Source organism: Vicugna pacos, chromosome 31 (assembly GCF_048564905.1).
Source record: "Vicugna pacos chromosome 31, VicPac4, whole genome shotgun sequence".
NCBI lineage: Eukaryota > Metazoa > Chordata > Mammalia > Artiodactyla > Camelidae > Vicugna > Vicugna pacos.
Window position 1 is genome coordinate 9,143,206 of NC_133017.1, and position 9,945 is coordinate 9,153,150.

Consider the following 9,945-nt stretch of genomic DNA (forward strand, 5'->3'; position numbering starts at 1 on the left):
GTGAGACAGGCAAGGAAGTGGGATTTCAGGAGGGAGGTGGAGTGGGTAAATTGAGTGCCCAAGAAAGTGTATAAAAGGAAAGAGAAGACAGAACGGTTGGGCTTGGCCTGAAGTTGCACTTCCCAAGCACACAGGCCTCAGAATACGGGATTCCAAAAATGTTTTGCACATGACTGTCCCGGGGTGAAACAAATCCAAATTCGGGGGATTCTGTCCTAGACTTCCCTCTTGGAGATTCGCTTTGTACATTTGCATCCTAAAAGCATAAAAATTCCTTCTCGATGACTCCGACCACCCTGCAGCCCCTCAGCTGCTCCAGGGCTGAACTCAGTTGCGGATGGGCGGGAGCCCCAGGCTGCTGAAACCCGTGCCAGGACTGGCTCCGCTGCCCAGCGTCCTCTGCAGGTGGCAAAGATCTCCTCCGCCCGCCGCAGGTACTTGGTAACTTTCAGCTTTACAGCCTCACGTCTCTCCTTGTTGGGATGGACGTGCACGCCTCGGAGCAGAACGTCCACACCGTTCTGGTAGTGATTGAAAGCTGCCTCGTAGCCCTGACTGACATCGCGTCCAGGGCCAGCCGGATCTGCGTGGCTGCGTCCACCAGGTAGTCGCGCTTGGTCACATCAGAGTCCCCCGGAGCCACCTGGCTGTGAATCTGTTCCAGGTACACTCGGGCCTCTCAACGTGCTTCTGAGCAGTACTGGGCTCCAGGCAAGGGCCAGGGCCAGGGCCGGGGGAACCCTCGCAGGCTACCAGGCTCATGGCTGCCTTGCGGCTGGGACCTGCCCGAGCCAGGAGTTTGGTCCGCTTGGCCAGACCTAGCCCTGCCACCACTGCCCCTTCACCCCCGTGGGGGACCTCGCGCTCCCTGCGGCTGCTCTCAGCCCTCCAGCCCCAAAATATGCCTCTTGAAAGTAGAAATAAGCAGTGGAGAAAGCTATTAACATGGCAAATGAAAGTATCTTAGGTAAATAATATCAGATTCCATGTAAATACTAGCCTGTAATGTCAAAGGGAGGAAATCAGTGGTCTCCTGTTGCTCCCTAACTTCAATACACGAATCTCTGATACATTTTCAAAAGCACAGAATACTGCTTCTGAAATAAATATTCCCAGTGAAAACTGTGAAAGTTGAATTATTTCTATGGTATTATCTGTAGATTTATATAAACAACTCATCAGGATATTATTATAAAGTTAAGATCAAGAAAAAACTACAATAAAATTGTAAATGATTTTAGTTTGTTTGAATTAATGCAAAAATATTGAAGAGCAAGGATAACTTATTTAATAGCAAACATTGGAATGAAATAAGATATGCTAAGGTGTATTAGTACCTCAAATTTAAACTTTCAGAAATTGTGGGTTTTATCAGACACTGACCACAGATTTCACATTCTACCTCTAATGATACATACATTATATCTTTTCCCCTTGGACTAAAAGAACATTTAGTCTATTATGATGCCTTTTATCATATTTTCTGTTATTAATACTTTAATTTTCTTCTGACCTTTAGCTACTAAAATGGATATTAATTATAACTAATCATACCCCATGAACCAGATGTGCTCTTCTTGCAGCAAACTGTATCAAAGCTCAGTGTTACAGCTCAGTTGTGACAGCAACCTAGATCCGGGCAAGAGACCAAGCAGCACTCAGAGAGTTGGAGAACTCAGGTTTATTACACCAGTGGGCGCAGAGAACATAACACTTCAAGCTCTGGACCCCATCTGTAGGTTTACACAGAATTTTATATGCTGCCAGTCTACACTTTGCAACATCATATGCAAATAAGGTGTAACAAAGTTGACTACTTAGGAAGAGCTTTGTAGAAATGGACCAACCAGGAGTGAGCTCCAAGCAAATGAGGTGCTACAAATGGACCAATCAGGAGTTAGCTTAGGGAACCAATAGAATCTTAGGGGTAAGTTCCACTTTCCTAGAAGCCATTTCAGAGACAAAAAGCAAGATAATGCCACTGGGCCAGGGAAACAGATTGTGCTGGCCGGAGACTAGTGGCCTTGCCTGGGGGTCCTGCCTGTCTTTTTCACAGAGCTTCCCACCTCACTCTAAACATAACGCCTTTTGGCACAATTCTGATGCTTTTGAATAATCCAAAGACTTGATAAACCTCATTCTCTCCAGATGGTTTTGCAAGTCTTTTGAATACGTTTTAATAATTGGTTTTTAGTTTGTGTTATTCCTTTACTCTTTAAATGTCATCTACTTTTACATCAATCATCCCATTAGCTTAATTGTCTTTCATACTCAGTAGCTTGCACTGTGAATAAACTAAACTTTGGATTTACATAGAACTGGCCTTTACCACTTAGCTGTGTGATCCTGGGAAATTTAGCCAGTCTTTCTGAGACTCAGTTTCCTACCCTGTAAATTAAGAAGGATAATACTTAGCTTTGAAAATTCTTGTGAGGATTAGAAAAACATGTATAGCTCCTAAGGAATTAGAAAATGACTATTACTTAATCTTCTAAAATTTTATCATTTATGCCTATCTGCCTTTAAATTTGCCTCTTAAATCTTTAAACTTATTCGAGCTCTAGAATATTTGCAAAATCTATAGAAATATCAGTTTATATTCCTCTGAATAATATTGAGCCATTTTACATGTATATAGTGTTATAGTTCAAGGTAATAAAGTGGATGTTTATGTAATTTTCACAGTATCCTAGTGATTACATAAATATGTGAATAAAGATATTTTCCATTATAAATTTAAAATGATGTATTGTACTAGATTTAGAAATGTCCATATGCTGGTTATTCCTTTCCCCTACTCAAATGTCTTTACATCTCTCCTGGTAACACATTTGTCTTGAGAGCCTGGCCATAGACTGCATCACCAGCCCTTGCCCTCTAGCCAAACGGCTTCAGTTTGTGTTTGGCCAATGCAAGACACAGTAGGACATAAAAGTTCAAGAGAAGAGAGAGGTCATTGTAATCATTGCCCTTAGCACATTCCATACTGGGAGCTGGCCTTGGCTACAGAAGTCCTCTTCCTTTCTGAGAAGAAGCCCTGTTTGCACAACAGTAATGTCCCTATATTTCCTGTATTCCGCAGCCTACTGCCCTACCAACTCTCTGCTGAGAACAGTGTTCCAACAGTGGTATGGAGAATTGGAGTTTGCAGAGTACCGTGAGCCACTGAATTGAGGATGAAGATTTCAGAGTCCAGGGCAAATAGAGCAACTTGTTTGTGGAATAGACCATGGAGAAGATAGAGTTGTGCAGAGAAGGGTGCCCAGGAGTCCAAGTGCATATTCACTATAAATGTATGGTTCAGGACAATGCTATAGATACACAGAGCAAGATCATGCAAGGACTGTGCACTGGAATAGAGAATGTAGAGGTTGAACACATCAGGGAAGGGATTATTAGCAGATCACTAGAGTGCTGGTCTTCCGAGAGTAGCAAGGTCTAATTAACCGATTGTTACCATCGCTAATGTCCAGCTGAGACACCTGGAGCCTCGGCAGTATGAATCCACAACGTAGAATGGCATCTATTCTAGACCTTCCTCAATAAAGCCTAAAGGTAAACTTTGACAAGATCTACAGGGACACAAAATTTGGAGACTGGGTCCTGACAAATTATAGGGCTTGGCAAACACTTAGGGTTTTCCATAGATCACTAATTATAAAAAGTATAAATACAAAATCCAAACTGTCAGGGTGATAAAATAATTCCCATCTCTTCTGAGTCAAGAATGAGCAGTCTTCAGAAGAGAGTAACATATTCCAGTCTCTAGAACATATTACTCCCAGAGTCTATTCATCAATCAAATTTACTGGAAATTCAAACAAGTGAGGAAATGCAATCCATAGTCAAAGGAGATGAAGAGGAAAATGAATAAAGGGAGTAGGAGAGGAGGAAGAAAATAGAACTTAACCCCAATTAGCTCAGCATTGCACTTGGCACAAATGATTCTAAAGCAACTATGTTTAAAGCTGCTTAAAAGCTTTTATTGAAGCTTTTATTTCATTTAAAAACTTCTAAAGCTATTCTAAAGTATTAAGAGAAAATAAATGGTCTTAATGAGTGAATGAATGGATAGAAAATCTTAGTAGAGAAAAGTAAACTAAAGAAAAATCAAACAAAATTCTAGAACCTACTGAGTGGACATGAGATTATATACAAAAAAAAAAGAAAAAGAAAACTAGTAAACATGAAGACATACAATATAAATTACCTACTTTGAAGATCATAGAAGGAAAAAATGAAACAAAATGAGCAGAACTTCAAGTATCTATTGGGCCAAAGTCAAATGGTTTAAAATAAGTAATTGGAGATTTGGAGGAAAGGGTAGTGCACTTGAGATGGAAAAATATAGGTGAACTCAGAGCACAGACCTCCCGCATTTGATATAAAGCACAAGTTGACAGAGCTTAGAAGCTCAACAAGATAAACAAAAAGATAGCCACAGCTAGGTAGGTCTTCATACTTTATAAAATCCAGAGGTATCTTACAGTCCTCCAGACATGAGCTGCCTGTCCTGTTTATGGCCTGAACACTTCTATTTAAAAAAAAAAAATCCTTGCAAGAAAGGACTGAGCTGAAAAGAGCAGAAAAAATATTTCTATACCAGTAAAGTAACTGAAAGACTTTCGTGGTTGTATTTTCCAACTCATCTTCCTTTTGGCATTTATTTTTCTTCACAGCAGCAACAGTAACATGATTTTCCTTTCTTTTTTTCCCATCTTATTGTTACCCTACACATCCCAACCTAGTGCTAATCACAGCTGTTCTGGTTATTGTCTCCTTCCACACCTCCCTGGTTCTTCCTTTTAAGCCAGGAGTTTGCTTTAGAAGGAAGAGTACATTGAAGGGCAAAAAAAGGTGAAAATCAGGCTTTTTGTGATTCCAAGGAGTGGTCGTAGCTCTTGGCACATCAGCAAACAAGTCACAAGGACTTCTGAATTCCCTTGCAGGCTTTCTTTCCTGTATGGTTTGGAAGGCAAGCGTGTGAGTGACAGCTAGAATGGCATTACCATTTGAGGGACACAGTCCTGCAGGTGACATAGTGCAGAGAAATAAAGGGAGGTGAAAGCTAGGTTGTCTTGAGTTGGTTTTCATACCACTGAAAGTATATTTTAGTTTAAGTGTAGTGACAGCCCAGCTCCAACCTGCTGACAGGTGGCTGCTAGCAAGAAAAGATATTTGAATCTTACTGTCAAGGTACAAGCTCTCATGTTAACCAAAGAACATTTTTTAAAAAGAGTATTTCAAAGAACGATGAAAACAGAAATATATTTAGCACATACGTTGTGCAAAGACTATCTGCAAGCCCAAAGCCGGGCCCCGCTTGGCAAAGGGCAGGTAACTGAATTCCCCAGGGGTGACCGCCTCCGAGAATGAAGGAAGCCCTTATGGAGGAGGGCTGGTGCCGGGCTTGGGCACTGTGTGGCTAGGAGAGCTCACTGCAGGTGGCAGAGTCACCAGAGAAGTACCATTGAGAGAGACAGTCACCTTGGTTTTCTAGCCAGAAAATTAGAAAATAAAGTGAGTAAGTTTAATATACTCTGAGCATTACGTGCATGTGGCATACTGCTGCTGTCTACTCACTAGAACCTTGGATTGTCATTAATGAGACTGAAGGCCATTATCAACTGATACGTGTGCACTTCTAAAGGGCTCACCATGCATGACCCTAACCTAGAGTTTTTATCACAGCACTTTGAGGCTCCTGCTGTTGTTATCCTCATGTTACAGAAAAGGACGTACAAGCTCAGGGAGTTGTTGATACAATTTCTCAATATCATACAGCTTTAACAGGTAGTGACCTTTGTCTCAAACAGAGACAAAATGAACCATGGCCCTTGCTCTCAGACATTTAGTGTAGCTTCCTATATGTGCTGTGAATTCATTCTGGATGCTAAGTTGCCTATCTACCAGGACACACAGCTTTGGGAAGCAAGGATGAGGCTGAAAAGAGATACCTTGATATCAGGAAAAACAAAATCGACACTGGAAATCAAGGGGGCAGGTGTCTGTGGCTGGATGAACATCCATATTGTCCCCATATTCAGTTAAAAAGATTTGAGATTCTGGATCACTGAATCACTGACTCCAAAAGGGTTAGTGGCAGAATGCGCAAGGCCTCAAGGTGACTTGGCGCTTTGCCTTGCTGCTTGTTTTTGCTTTGTTTTTGGTGTTTTGTGTGTGTGTGTGTGTGTGTGTGTTTCAGATTCATTAAAATCTGCCCTCTTAAGTTTTAGGCTTACATATAGCATACAGAATTTTCTATGAATTAAATTGCATTCTAATGAGTCTATGAAGTGCATTCATTTAAGGACCCTTAAACAATATGCAATAGACTCCATATAATTCTGCCTCCTTCAAATAAATACTTGTCTGTATAAGTGCAAAATATATTTATTAATTTCAGAGCCTAAATAATATTACTAGTTTATTGCTACTTGAGTTAACATATAGGAAGGCAGGTTGGAATGGTGGTCATGAAAGGATCAGAGAGAGGAGAGGAGGGCCAGCCAGCGCTAGTCCTCCTAAAAGAGAGTAATTATCACATTACCAAAAAGGGGGCTCCTCTACGCCTTACAATTAAAAATGTTTGTCTAGAGTAAAAAGGACGCCTTACTGACCTCTGAGAATTAACGACTCTTCATCTTCCATCACTGGTTTTGTGTACTCCATTAGCACTCGCATTGACCAACAGTTATGCCAAAGGGACATATAAACCACTCCTTTGAAGGTTAGTAATTGGAAGATACTAGACTCTAAGGAGATTTTTCTCCCTGTGTGGGATCGTTATAAAATTTATATCTTACAGCAAAAGAATTGCTAGTTCATGAAATCTTTTTTTTAACATTTTTATTGATTTATAATCATTTTACAATGTTGTGTCAAATTCCAGTGTTCAGCACAATAGTTCATGAAATCTTATCATCACTTTTGAAGCTGAAGAAAGTATAAGCAATGGCATAGATGCTTCATGCACCAGCAGTGGTATCTAAGCCATGTGTCTCAAGAATATCTTACAGGCATATACAAAGAAAGACAGGTTTTACATCCCTACATCAAACTGATATTCTGAGGAATAATCTGTTTTATAAACATGTACATGTTGCTGTATGCCCTTAAATCAATATTATTTACCTCGCAGAAGATGATAGAGAAAAGAGAGTATCCGCTTTGCAGAGGCTGCCTACAGGATGGGCCAGCGCAGATGACGGCGCATGGGAGAAAGCCTGCAGGTAACTCCTCTCGCCCCGTGTACCCCTGCCAGCCCTGCCACCAGGAAGCGAGGTCTGTCTCTCCCTCTCGATCAGGGTAAGCTGTATGAATTGCTTTCTTTTGTTTTTAACAGACTGCAACTAAAGTAAGTCTGTTCCAGTTCTCAGCCTAGCCCTTAAGAGGCCTCACAGTTTCCAATTTCAGTGTTGGAGCCCCAGGCCATCATGTAGAAATCTCACTCCTCACTGAAGAGACATGGCCTTTCCAGCCACCCCACGAGAGGTCCAGGGCCTGTGTATAAAGCCACTTTGAATGTTGCAGTTCTAGCCGGGGTCCTGGGTATGAACAGCTCAGACAACATCATATGGAAAAGAACCAGCAAGCGGAGCCCAGACAGCCCGGAAAATGATGAGAGCCGTACATCATTACTGTGTTGAGCCACTGAGTTTGGGGTATAATTTCTTTTCTGGGATTAGATAACTGGAACATACAGGAAGCTAGGAGACAATAACTGAACCTAAAGACAACTTCAAGCTCTCCTTAGGGGTTTCAGATTCTAAAATAAAGAGATTTCTCCAAAGCAACATGGTAAGATCTGTTACTATAAGTTAAGAAGAACATTATTTAGAGAGGGAATAATACATGTTCAAATAAACTTAAGCAAAGTCACTTAAATTAATTGAGAAATGACATCCAATTACATGCCAAGTATTAGCTGCTTTCGTAATGTCACTTGAATACAATCCCTTCTTTTCAACCTCACACACAGGGCAAAGGGCAGACCCTTCAGGCTTCCCTTAAGGGTAGCCAAGGAGCTCCTGCTCACCCACCTCTGTTTAGCTCTTCTCCGATTTATTTCTAATTCCTAATGTGCTGCTTTCTAAAATATAGATAAATTCATGACACTTAATATTCTTCAGTGACTTTTCATTACCTTAGGAATAAAGTCCATGCATGTGCAAGGAGTGGCTTTCCAGCCCTCTGGGCTCTGACTCCAGTCCTTGCCCACCCTCAATTCATGCCACTCTCTCCACAACGCCAGACTCCAGGCGTGTAGTGTCTGCACCTCTGCATCTGCTGCTCCTTCACTCTGAATTTTTCTTTTCCACTTTAGGTCTAATATCTATGTACTAAAGATATACCCTTTATCTGACAATGCCCTGTACTCAAGTCTGAGAAATTTACCCTGCCGTTAAACTACCACTGCACTCGGCATGTGTACCCATCCCGGTGCTTAGCATATCCCATTCGTGTGCTTCCTAACTACTGGCGGAGAGCTTTTAGATCTATTCCAGCTCCGAGCTTAGAGCCAAGAATGCTACCAAAAATAGTTCTTGTTGGATGAGCATGTGAATAGTAGATGAAGTGGATAATGCTTGTGGCAATACTTTACAAAGTTAAAGGTTCTTTGTAAATATTACTTTGATGATTTCTCTATAATGGATTATAAAGTTAGTTCCTATTAAAAGTGAGTGAAACCAAGAAAGTTAAATACATACATCTCAGATTACAGTGGAAGTGGTTACATCTACATACGATGGAATTAGGCTTGAGGGTTGCCTGTAAAATAAAAGTAAAAATAAAATATTTATCTTATATATATTTGCCTCTACAATGAGTATAAAATAATTTTACACTGTTTTTTAAAGAAACTGGGAATAATGAAAAGAAAAATGTTAGGACTGGGAAGTGATCTTTCACTTTATATTGCATTTGCCAAAAAATTAAACTGTTTACAACTTGATCATGGTAGTTTTAAAAATGATTGGGACAAATAGAGATAGAGTAAAAATAAATTAGATATATTGAAATAATAAGAAGCAAGTATTTAAACTAAGCAATATTTCACTTAGTCACAGAATTGAATTTACCATCAGAATGAGAAAACATTTGTTGAGTGTTTCTTAAACACCAGGCATTGTACTAAGTGCTTTGTAGGTGTTATCTAGTTTAGTTCTTAGAAAATCTTAGAAGATAAGAACTAGCATCTTCTCTTTAAATGTGGAAATTTGGTGTGGAAATGTGGAAATGTGGAATTTGCAGATTTCATTAAGGGAAAGATCTCAAGACGAGATCATCCTGCATTAAATGCAGGATTCATCCTGCATTGTCCTAAATCCAAAGTTAGGCATCCTTATAAGAGCCAGAAAAGAAGAAAGCCCACAGAGGCACAGGGGAGAAGGCCAGGCAAGGATGGAGGCAGAGATTGGAGTCATGCTCTCACAGAGCAACAGCTGGCACCACCAGAAGCTGGCAGAGGGGAGGAAGTGTCTCCCCTAGAGACTGGAGGGAGCACAGCCCTGCCAGTGCCTCAATTTCAAGCTTCTGGTCTCCAGAACTTTGAGAGAATAAACGTCTGTTGTTTTAAACCATTGTGTGTGGTCGTTTGTTACCGCAGCCCTAGGAAACTAACAGAACACCTATTTCCCATTCCCTCCATCAGGCAAGGGCGGTGCTATGCCTCGGGCAGAGCAGCAGGTAACTTCCTTAGTTGCTTAGATTCGGTAGCTAGTGAAGGCTCTCCTGAGGAGGTGACATTTACGATTGTACCAGGAGCATGTCAAACAGGAGGGAACAGAAAACAAGACAGCTAGAAGGAACAGGCAATGCAGAGCCTTGAAAGAACTTGGTATTTGCAAGACAGAAAGGAGACCAGTATGGCTGAAGCGCAGTGGGTGGTGGAGCACAGGAATCGGGTAGTTTGTGGGGCAGTTGAAAACCAGCCAGACCGTA

The 9,945-nt window shown here is 41.0% G+C and overlaps 1 pseudogene; it reads right to left on the reverse strand.

Annotated features, from left to right (window-relative positions):
• Nucleotides 1-256: 256 nt before the first annotated feature.
• LOC140690591 (ribosomal protein S6 kinase-like 1 pseudogene) lies at nucleotides 257-762 on the reverse strand (annotated as a pseudogene).
• Nucleotides 763-9,945: the final 9,183 nt, after the last annotated feature.